This window comes from Wyeomyia smithii, chromosome 2 (genome assembly GCF_029784165.1).
Source record: "Wyeomyia smithii strain HCP4-BCI-WySm-NY-G18 chromosome 2, ASM2978416v1, whole genome shotgun sequence".
NCBI lineage: Eukaryota > Metazoa > Arthropoda > Insecta > Diptera > Culicidae > Wyeomyia > Wyeomyia smithii.
The window spans coordinates 74,525,368-74,537,720 of record NC_073695.1 but is presented as its reverse complement, the minus strand read 5'-3'; the positions used below and the strand labels follow the sequence as shown (position 1 = coordinate 74,537,720).

Genomic DNA, 12,353 nt, shown 5'->3' with positions numbered 1-12,353 from the left:
CCGAATACCTAGGTTGTCTCCTCAATGCATCTGTGAACGAACCCTTATGAGTGACCCCTCCGTCCCAGACGCGACGCGACAGACTTGGAGGGATATCACTCAACCCTGTTGAAGTAGTAATGGTGATACTATTGACAAGCTTTCCTATATGGGAGACCCCTCCGTCCTAGACGTTAAACGACAGACTTGGAGGGATATCACTCATGTAGATGTGCTCTGAATCCAGGGTAGGATCTGGGAGGTGGGGATTTTAACCGGGCAAGTCTGGATGAAGTTTCAATTGTGGCGGAGCCAGCACACGCAATGTAACCGAAGGTTACAATACCCCATCGTATCCCCTCTCGTAGTTGTCTAAAAATCTCCTAACCTGATTTCCGCCAGTTCATTAGTCCCCTATCTTGACACTGAGAAACAATTTGCGTTACAAACTATTCTCGTCTCCCTTTGCTGCCTATCGGTGCCGTTGTGTTTGTAAGCTCACTTCCCTTCTTCAACCGGAGAAGCGAAAGAACTCACCTCCACTAACACTAATGCTTTAACTGTCAAACGCATATCTCGCCTCGCGAGTGATCCAGTTTCAGTTACCGACTGTCAGCATCTTAGACCCTCTCGTTCAACTATCGCGAACAATTATGTACGGGAAAAAAAGTAGTTTTCGCGCCTATCAAGGGCCTCTGGATTTTTCCGAATTTAACGCCCACTAAGAGATCGCTTTTTGACTGCTACAACAGGTAAAGTTAAACAAAATATATATATATAGATGAACTCCCGCAACAAAGTATTTCCATCATTACAGCCATCATGCAATCAAAACAAGACGTGAATCGCATAAATAAATTTTGGCTACGATAAGTATGGACAATTACAATCAAGAAAGTAGTCACAAATTTTATTTTATCTCTCCGGTTTCAGGTCGGCTGCCGAAAAGACGCCGATAGGCTTCCCTTCTTCATTTGCGAGCTCATATGAGCTAGTTCCTACCCGAGCCCGAATGACGCAAGGGATATATAATGCATCGAGCTTGGAGTTATAATTGTCCACCGCGGAAGATTGACGAAAATTTCTGCGCCAAACTTTTTGCCCCACCGAGTAAATAGGGGCGGCTTGTTTTGAACGCAGGTGATAATTTTTAATATTTTTCTCGTGTGCTTTCCTCAAATTTTTCATTACCATAGAGTAAATTTTTTCATCCACCTGCCCCTTTCTCCTTACCCTCTCGTCATCTGCAATCTCTTCCATGTCCCGATCTACCCGGTGTTCGTCCCCCTTTTCTATTATTTCATGTCCGAAAAGGATCCTGTATGGAGAAAATCCCGTAGCAGAGTGCGGGGTGCTATTTAGGCAAAATTCAATTTGCGATACCCGTGTATCCCATAGCTTTTGATCCTGTGTCACGTAGGACCTTATGCATGAGTTTATAGTACGGTTCAACCGTTCCACAGGATTGGCTTGACTATGGTGTCGAGAATTGGTCCAGTGTTGTACACCATACTTTGTTAGTAGAGCCTTGAACTCTTTGGAGAGGAAAGTCGTAGCATTGTCCGAGATCAGGAACTCTGGGACTGAATATCGTCGAAACCAACTTTCTTCCAAAATGTTAACCACCTGGGATGCATTGATCCGTTTTACGGGGACCAATAAGCACCACTTTGAAAATAAATCCATAATCGCAAGCAAGTGTGCATGTCCAGTTTTGCTCCTAGGAAGTGACTGAATAAAATCTATCGCGATGATTTGAAAGGGCTTGGTGGTAATTCGTTGGTTGCCTGGTTCTGGAGTTTGAGAACGATTAGCAGGTTTTATTTTGCGGCACAAGGAGCAGCGAGCAATGTATTCTCTTACATGTGTTCCCATTTTAGGCCAAAAATATTTTCTTTTAATTTTTGCTAAGGTTTTCTCCATCCCCAAATGTAGACTGTCGTCGTGTTCTTCAACAAGAATTTTTTCTATCATTTGTTCTGGTACACAGGTTTTCCAGGTAAAGTGATAATCTAATGAGTCGCTTGGAGCGGAACTGATTTTTTTAAGAGTAGAGTTTTCGATTCTATAATCTTTATATTTTTCAGGGTAAGTATTTACTTTCTTGACCATGTCAGCGTACCAGCCAGTAGTAGCCTCCATTGCTTCCACAGAACGTGATAAGGCATCTGCCACTATATTTTCAGAACCTTTCCGGTGTAAAATTGTCATATCATGCCGTTGGAGGTCAATACTCCATCGGCATAACCGAGATGATGTACGCCAGCTACTGCGCATAATATAAGTTAGGGCCGAGGCATCAGTGTAGACCGTGAATTTAGTACCTTCGACGTAACATCTAAATTTTTCTATGGATTTAAGAACTGCTAGTCCTTCCTTCTCCGTTGCACAATATCGTTGCTGAGTAGTCGATAACTTTTGTGAAAAGTAGGCAACCGGTTTTTCTACCCCATCGTGACTTTGTGTCAGAATCGAGGCAATTGCGACGTCGCTGGCATCGCAGTGAATCGCAAAAGGTAGTTTGAAATTCGGATTAGTAAGTATGGGAGCGCTTATCAAGTGGGTTTTAATATTGATAAAGGAGGCTTCGGCCCGTTCATTCCAGTGAATCGTTTTAGGCTTATTCCGTAGTAAGTCTGTTAATGGCTGTGTAACTTCACTATAGTTAGCCAAAAACCTCCTATAGTAGTTACACATCCCTAGAAACCTCCTTAATGCTCGTAGGGATTTTGGTCGCTCATAATTGACGATGGCGGATACCCGATCTGGATTTGGTCGAAGACCCCCACGTCCTAGAATATACCCCAGGTAAGGTACTTCAGTCACGCCAAACCGCGATTTAGAAATATTAATAGACAGGTTGGCGGCTTTGAGTCTAGCGGCCACTTCTTCAAGCAGCGCCAAATGTTCTTCGAAGGTGTCGCTGACAATAATGATATCGTCCAGATACACAAATACCTTAGGTTCCAATTCACCGCTGCCGAGCACTCTGTCCATCAATCGTGACAGCGTAGGCGGACTATTTACCAGCCCAAAGGGCATTCTAGTAAATTGATATAGCCCACGTCCTAACACGGAAAAAGCGGTATATTTTCGAGACCTAGGGTGCAAAGGAACCTGAAGGAAAGCTTTAGACAAGTCTATAGTTGTAATATACTCGGACCCTCCAAGTCTGCTTAATATGCGGTCCGCATGTGGGAGAGGATACGAATCTCGCACAGTGCGTTCGTTTATTTTACGGGCATCTAAACATAGGCGCACTGTATCGTCCGGTTTATCTACTGGGACAAGGCGCAGTGCCCAGTCGCTGTAGGATTTTTCAATTATTTTAAACTTTAACATTTTGTCTAGCTCAGCATTGATTTGTTGTTGCCTGGACGGGGAGGTCGGAAATGGATTAATACGGACTGGTGGAAGTTTTTTTGCTTCCTCGGTCAGTTCGATTCGATGACTGATCCAGTCCGTAGTTTCTAACGTCTCTTCATCTGCAATTTTAAATTTTTTTTTGACTTTTTCAAGTTGTTCTTTTTGTCGGTTACTAAGCCGAGTTTCCTCGTGATCAATAGCTGGTTCTACATCTTCGTTACTTTCTATGCTTTCGATTTTAGCTTTTTGAACGGTGGGGGTAATATGGAAGTTATTCCAAAAATTCATTCCTAACAACAATTTTCTTTTCAGCGACGGGACCACTAAGGTTTCAATAATCTTAGTCTCCTCATTAAAAGTGATTGGAAGGTACACTGTTCCTCTAACTTCCAAATCCTGTCCATTGGCAGTTTTTAAGCACATGTCTGATGGAAATATACGTAAATCCAACTTTCCAAGCAATTTCAGCGCCCCGATTCCCAGTATACTTAAATGGGCCCCACTATCAAGAAGACCCACCAGTACGTTACCGAAAACGGATACTTCTACGAAAGGCCTATTATCACTTTCAGGATAAATTATAACTTCATTCAGTTCAAAATTATTGGTATCAAAATAATCGTTTGGGGATACTTTATCAAATCCTAAAGATTGTAAAGCAGCCATTTGCTCCTTGGTAGTGAGGGTCTTTACGAACGCTCGACTTGTCGGCCCTCGGGGACAGTCTTGATCGCGTTTTTTTCACAGAACGGGCATGTGGTCGTATCCACATTGGGAAACCCACATCTGATGCAATATTTATGTTTCGGTCTTTCACAATCTCGGGCATGATGCCCCTTAAGTCTGCAGTTGAAACAATACCCCTCTTTGGGAGGTTGGTATGCATTAAGCAAAGCTTCTAATCCGGTTTGGTTTGTTTTCGGTATACTATTATTTCCGTTTCTTTTAACTTCTTCATCCGAACTACGCGACTGTAAATTGGAGTTGTAATAATGACGCGTTTTTTGCGGTTCATTTTCTGTTTTACGATACGATTTAGGTTTTGTCCCGGTGTGAACCTCGTTCACTTGGGCAGCTTTCCCGCGGTAGTTGCTATCGTTCGCGGGTGTTTGAAATTTATACCAATAAGTAGCATCTAGACGCCTACCGAAATGTTTGAGATCCGCGAGATTGTCGATATCTTTCGAGATCACGTGTCCTTTGTAATCAGCGCGCATGTTACGGTACACTATGTCGAACTTCTTCCGCTCGGTTATAGGTTTGGTAAGGGAGTTGAAAAGCGTTTGCATGTCCATGTAATAATCTTGGAATCTTTCGCGTGGGCCTTGTTTCCGATTAATAGCACGTGTCTCACAAAAGTGATCGTGGTCCGGACTTAAAAATTCGCGCTTTAGTTCTTTTTTTAACTGATCCCAGGAAGTGAAATCGTCGTTTTCCACTCCTGTCATAAACCAGGTTTTAGCGGGCCCACCGAATAAGTGAATTGCCGATCGAAATAGTTCTTTGTTAGACATTTTCTCGGATTTCGCGTAAAACTCAACTTCTTTAATAAATTTCATCAGCGACTGGCCATTGTCCGCGCCATCGTACCTTAATCTCCAGTCGGATACTGGCCTACCTTTGCTCGATCGATGCAAACGATTTTTATATTTTGTTTCGCGGCGCGACCTATCTGATGACCAACCCGATTCAGAATCTGTTTCATCTAAGTTACGCGGACGTGTAGCATTACGACCTCTATGCGGAGCGTCGTCTATAACATTTTCTTCGAGAGAACTTTGCTTTCTACCACCCTGATCTCCCAAAGAAGTGAGTTTTGAATTTAAATTTTCTGCGGAATTAAAATGTAACATCCGCTGTGCTGCCCACATTTGCATAGGTGGTGGGCCGAACATCCACGGATATGCACATGCCTGCATGAAGGATTGCAACATATTCTGGTTTGGTCCCTGATTTTGGACAAAAGCTGAATTTTCTACCGATTGTAATTGTCTTCTCACTTGTCTCCCAGGCGTTACGAATGGTAAATCTGTATCATGGCTAGACCCCGACGCGTTATTTCCGCTATTCGGATCTGCTGAACTAATTTGTATGTTAGACATGGATTGATTAATCTGATTCACTATTTCTTGCTGACCCTCAGGTGAAAAAATGGAAAAGAAATTATTGTACGTTCCGCGAATACACGTTTCAATCGTGTCGATATCGTTGAGATCCTCCTCACTATCCGTATTATCCGTTAATCGTTTCACACGCGCAAAGTAATGTACGAGCCGCGTTTTCAACCCAACGCGCGCGCCTTCATATTTTTTTTTATGTAAAAGAAAATCTTTAATTTGCTTAAGATTTCTGTCTACATTCGCAATCTCCTCTTCGACCGTCGTTTCTAACCGATCAAAATCTATATTCGCATTGTTATTACATTTCTCGACTTTTAGTCTCTCCTTCAGACGTCTCGCAATCGTCGAACGTGTTTCCTGCTCTGTAAACTCAATGCCCCGAATTTTTAATTCATATACCACTTCCTCTCTTTCCAAATGGTGAACCAAAAGGTTCTTATACTGTAAATCAAATTCAATGTCCATCATTAAAATCTTCGTTTGGAGGACGAAGTAAGCGTAATCAGGAATCTGATTTTACCCTCCCCCTTTTACTTACGCAGCTCTGTTAATTCTCGTGGGTTTTGTATGTTGGGCGCCAATTGATAACCTCTAGCTTGCTCAGTGGGTGTTGGGTGAGGGAAGAGTCATGCAACGTTTGGAAACGAGCCCACAGCTTGCCTTCATTCACCACTTTATAGTTCATTCGACACAAAACACATCGGGAAACAAACCAACTTACAGGGGTGAACCACCAGGCCAATATGCTGCCACACGACTCCGACAAACTGAGAGACTTTTGTAAAACACCTAAGCGACGACTAAATTTGAAAACGTCGAAACGAAATAAAAAACCAGGTGTGAAACCAAGGGAAATCGCGCTTTAAAACAATAGATAAATAGCTTACATAACTAATTTATTTCCCCTGTCCCGACATGTTGTTTCTTAACCTAAGTTACTTGGTTTACTGTTCTTGTTCCTCCGGATCCGTATAACTAAACACGAGTCGGCGTCCCGAACATCGTGGCGTTGGACGATTTTCCGTTCAATGGCAGTGCTCGACCGTTGTGCCGGGCCAATAGCGTCCAGACAGCACCTTCGAAGATATATATGCGAGGGATTGGCGTTCCAAAAAATGGCGGGTTCAGACTCTTTGTCCTCTGACAATGGATGGCACCGCCTCAAGCGTAGAGCTAGAACCAAGAATAAAAGGCCCCTCGAGGACCTTTTTTCCCTTGTTTTAATAGATATACGTATAGTTTTTCTGTCAATCTTGTCTTCTGACCTTTTTAAACCGTTTAGCACTATAATAGTAAGTTTGACATCAGTTAGGTCTTTTTTACAAATTCACATTTTTGACATCTTCAGTATTTTAACAACTTGACAATAACAATTTTAAAACATTTTAATCACCTAATAGTACAATTTTCTAATTAATCACTGCGAAAACTCCCCGTATTTCACACATAGCGTAAACCTTAAGTACGGAAAAAAACTTTATACGCGCACCTCTGAATCGTTAGCTGTTTTAGCCGAAAGAGCACCCCCTTAGAATTGCCTCGTCGTTTATATGTGAACTGTCATTTCCGAATCGGGAGTGCCACGAACACTCCCGAGTCGTAATGAACTGTTCAGTAGGCCACTCATTCCTTTTGACCCACCCTGTGGATCCGAATACCTAGGTTGTCTCCTCAATGCATCTGTGAACGAACCCTTATGAGTGACCCCTCCGTCCCAGACGCGACGCGACAGACTTGGAGGGATATCACTCAACCCTGTTGAAGTAGTAATGGTGATACTATTGACAAGCTTTCCTATATGGGAGACCCCTCCGTCCTAGACGTTAAACGACAGACTTGGAGGGATATCACTCATGTAGATGTGCTCTGAATCCAGGGTAGGATCTGGGAGGTGGGGATTTTAACCGGGCAAGTCTGGATGAAGTTTCAATTGTGGCGGAGCCAGCACACGCAATGTAACCGAAGGTTACAAAATGAAGCTACTCCGTTCAGAAGTGTGCGCGTTCAAAGAACGGTACCCCGCCGCGTCAAAAACGGACATCGTGCGGCACTTTGTGGACGCCGGGTATGCCCGTTCCGGCATCTACAACATCTTGACACAATTGAACAACGATCAGAGCATCGAAAGAAAACCCGGTTCCGGACGGCCAACGACCCTGAGATCCTCCTCACTATCCGTATTATCCGTTAATCGTTTCACACGCGCAAAGTAATGTACGAGCCGCGTTTTCAACCCAACGCGCGCGCCTTCATATTTTTTTTTATGTAAAAGAAAATCTTTAATTTGCTTAAGATTTCTGTCTACATTCGCAATCTCCTCTTCGACCGTCGTTTCTAACCGATCAAAATCTATATTCGCATTGTTATTACATTTCTCGACTTTTAGTCTCTCCTTCAGACGTCTCGCAATCGTCGAACGTGTTTCCTGCTCTGTAAACTCAATGCCCCGAATTTTTAATTCATATACCACTTCCTCTCTTTCCAAATGGTGAACCAAAAGGTTCTTATTCTGTAAATCAAATTCAATGTCCATCATTAAAATCTTCGTTTGGAGGACGAAGTAAGCGTAATCAGGAATCTGATTTTACCCTCCCCCTTTTACTTACGCAGCTCTGTTAATTCTCGTGGGTTTTGTATGTTGGGCGCCAATTGATAACCTCTAGCTTGCTCAGTGGGTGTTGGGTGAGGGAAGAGTCATGCAACGTTTGGAAACGAGCCCACAGCTTGCCTTCATTCACCACTTTATAGTTCATTCGACACAAAACACATCGGGAAACAAACCAACTTACAGGGGTGAACCACCAGGCCAATATGCTGCCACACGACTCCGACAAACTGAGAGACTTTTGTAAAACACCTAAGCGACGACTAAATTTGAAAACGTCGAAACGAAATAAAAAACCAGGTGTGAAACCAAGGGAAATCGCGCTTTAAAACAATAGATAAATAGCTTACATAACTAATTTATTTCCCCTGTCCCGACATGTTGTTTCTTAACCTAAGTTACTTGGTTTACTGTTCTTGTTCCTCCGGATCCGTATAACTAAACACGAGTCGGCGTCCCGAACATCGTGGCGTTGGACGATTTTCCGTTCAATGGCAGTGCTCGACCGTTGTGCCGGGCCAATAGCGTCCAGACAGCACCTTCGAAGATATATATGCGAGGGATTGGCGTTCCAAAAAATGGCGGGTTCAGACTCTTTGTCCTCTGACAATGGATGGCACCGCCTCAAGCGTAGAGCTAGAACCAAGAATAAAAGGCCCCTCGAGGACCTTTTTTCCCTTGTTTTAATAGATATACGTATAGTTTTTCTGTCAATCTTGTCTTCTGACCTTTTTAAACCGTTTAGCACTATAATAGTAAGTTTGACATCAGTTAGGTCTTTTTTACAAATTCACATTTTTGACATCTTCAGTATTTTAACAACTTGACAATAACAATTTTAAAACATTTTAATCACCTAATAGTACAATTTTCTAATTAATCACTGCGAAAACTCCCCGTATTTCACACATAGCGTAAACCTTAAGTACGGAAAAAAACTTTATACGCGCACCTCTGAATCGTTAGCTGTTTTAGCCGAAAGAGCACCCCCTTAGAATTGCCTCGTCGTTTATATGTGAACTGTCATTTCCGAATCGGGAGTGCCACGAACACTCCCGAGTCGTAATGAACTGTTCAGTAGGCCACTCATTCCTTTTGACCCACCCTGTGGATCCGAATACCTAGGTTGTCTCCTCAATGCATCTGTGAACGAACCCTTATGAGTGACCCCTCCGTCCCAGACGCGACGCGACAGACTTGGAGGGATATCACTCAACCCTGTTGAAGTAGTAATGGTGATACTATTGACAAGCTTTCCTATATGGGAGACCCCTCCGTCCTAGACGTTAAACGACAGACTTGGAGGGATATCACTCATGTAGATGTGCTCTGAATCCAGGGTAGGATCTGGGAGGTGGGGATTTTAACCGGGCAAGTCTGGATGAAGTTTCAATTGTGGCGGAGCCAGCACACGCAATGTAACCGAAGGTTACAAAATGAAGCTACTCCGTTCAGAAGTGTGCGCGTTCAAAGAACGGTACCCCGCCGCGTCAAAAACGGACATCGTGCGGCACTTTGTGGACGCCGGGTATGCCCGTTCCGGCATCTACAACATCTTGACACAATTGAACAACGATCAGAGCATCGAAAGAAAACCCGGTTCCGGACGGCCAACGACCCTGAGATCCTCCTCACTATCCGTATTATCCGTTAATCGTTTCACACGCGCAAAGTAATGTACGAGCCGCGTTTTCAACCCAACGCGCGCGCCTTCATATTTTTTTTTATGTAAAAGAAAATCTTTAATTTGCTTAAGATTTCTGTCTACATTCGCAATCTCCTCTTCGACCGTCGTTTCTAACCGATCAAAATCTATATTCGCATTGTTATTACATTTCTCGACTTTTAGTCTCTCCTTCAGACGTCTCGCAATCGTCGAACGTGTTTCCTGCTCTGTAAACTCAATGCCCCGAATTTTTAATTCATATACCACTTCCTCTCTTTCCAAATGGTGAACCAAAAGGTTCTTATACTGTAAATCAAATTCAATGTCCATCATTAAAATCTTCGTTTGGAGGACGAAGTAAGCGTAATCAGGAATCTGATTTTACCCTCCCCCTTTTACTTACGCAGCTCTGTTAATTCTCGTGGGTTTTGTATGTTGGGCGCCAATTGATAACCTCTAGCTTGCTCAGTGGGTGTTGGGTGAGGGAAGAGTCATGCAACGTTTGGAAACGAGCCCACAGCTTGCCTTCATTCACCACTTTATAGTTCATTCGACACAAAACACATCGGGAAACAAACCAACTTACAGGGGTGAACCACCAGGCCAATATGCTGCCACACGACTCCGACAAACTGAGAGACTTTTGTAAAACACCTAAGCGACGACTAAATTTGAAAACGTCGAAACGAAATAAAAAACCAGGTGTGAAACCAAGGGAAATCGCGCTTTAAAACAATAGATAAATAGCTTACATAACTAATTTATTTCCCCTGTCCCGACATGTTGTTTCTTAACCTAAGTTACTTGGTTTACTGTTCTTGTTCCTCCGGATCCGTATAACTAAACACGAGTCGGCGTCCCGAACATCGTGGCGTTGGACGATTTTCCGTTCAATGGCAGTGCTCGACCGTTGTGCCGGGCCAATAGCGTCCAGACAGCACCTTCGAAGATATATATGCGAGGGATTGGCGTTCCAAAAAATGGCGGGTTCAGACTCTTTGTCCTCTGACAATGGATGGCACCGCCTCAAGCGTAGAGCTAGAACCAAGAATAAAAGGCCCCTCGAGGACCTTTTTTCCCTTGTTTTAATAGATATACGTATAGTTTTTCTGTCAATCTTGTCTTCTGACCTTTTTAAACCGTTTAGCACTATAATAGTAAGTTTGACATCAGTTAGGTCTTTTTTACAAATTCACATTTTTGACATCTTCAGTATTTTAACAACTTGACAATAACAATTTTAAAACATTTTAATCACCTAATAGTACAATTTTCTAATTAATCACTGCGAAAACTCCCCGTATTTCACACATAGCGTAAACCTTAAGTACGGAAAAAAACTTTATACGCGCACCTCTGAATCGTTAGCTGTTTTAGCCGAAAGAGCACCCCCTTAGAATTGCCTCGTCGTTTATATGTGAACTGTCATTTCCGAATCGGGAGTGCCACGAACACTCCCGAGTCGTAATGAACTGTTCAGTAGGCCACTCATTCCTTTTGACCCACCCTGTGGATCCGAATACCTAGGTTGTCTCCTCAATGCATCTGTGAACGAACCCTTATGAGTGACCCCTCCGTCCCAGACGCGACGCGACAGACTTGGAGGGATATCACTCAACCCTGTTGAAGTAGTAATGGTGATACTATTGACAAGCTTTCCTATATGGGAGACCCCTCCGTCCTAGACGTTAAACGACAGACTTGGAGGGATATCACTCATGTAGATGTGCTCTGAATCCAGGGTAGGATCTGGGAGGTGGGGATTTTAACCGGGCAAGTCTGGATGAAGTTTCAATTGTGGCGGAGCCAGCACACGCAATGTAACCGAAGGTTACAAAATGAAGCTACTCCGTTCAGAAGTGTGCGCGTTCAAAGAACGGTACCCCGCCGCGTCAAAAACGGACATCGTGCGGCACTTTGTGGACGCCGGGTATGCCCGTTCCGGCATCTACAACATCTTGACACAATTGAACAACGATCAGAGCATCGAAAGAAAACCCGGTTCCGGACGGCCAACGACCCTGAGCGACAAGAAGCTTCAAAGGATGCTGGAGAGGAAGACCGAGGGAAAAGTGGCTAAATTGCTGCGTGCACTTGGCCGGGAGGTTGGTGCATGCGGTAAAACAGTGAAAAAGTATCTGGAGAACATGGACATACATGTCAGGAAGCGGCAGTCCCGTTCACTGGTCTCGGAGCTGCAGGCAATGACGCAGCAACAGCGGTTGAATAAGATGGTAAAGTCGATTTTCTCGGCGAATCGCGACGTGGCAGTGGTGATGGACGACGAGACCTATCTTACCCTGGATGGCAACGACTGGCAGGGTACTTCGTATTTCACTTCTCCCACGAAGGAAGTGAGCTCCGAGGTGAAATTTATTTCACACACCAAATTTTTCAAGAAGGTGCTACTATGGCTGACAATCAGCGAGAAGGGGATGTCAAAGCCACTCTTTTTTCGCTCCGGGCTGGCCGTGAACGGGGAAATTTATCGTACGAAGTGCCTGCCAGAAGTTGCGTCGTTCATCAAAAAATACCATAAGGGCGAAGACACGGTGTTCTGGCCAGATTTGGTGTCGGCCCACTACTCGAAGCGATTGTTGGAGGATATGGAGTGGCT

The 12,353-nt window shown here is 43.8% G+C and overlaps 1 long non-coding RNA gene across 1 annotated transcript; it reads left to right on the top strand.

Annotated features, from left to right (window-relative positions):
• The first annotated feature begins 610 nt into the window (after window positions 1–610).
• Window positions 611–1,254, top strand: LOC129725996 (uncharacterized). The gene is made up of 3 exons (XR_008728225.1): window positions 611–731; window positions 797–852; window positions 913–1,254. It is a non-coding gene; the product is annotated as an uncharacterized LOC129725996 (long non-coding RNA).
• The last annotated feature ends 11,099 nt before the right edge of the window (window positions 1,255–12,353 follow it).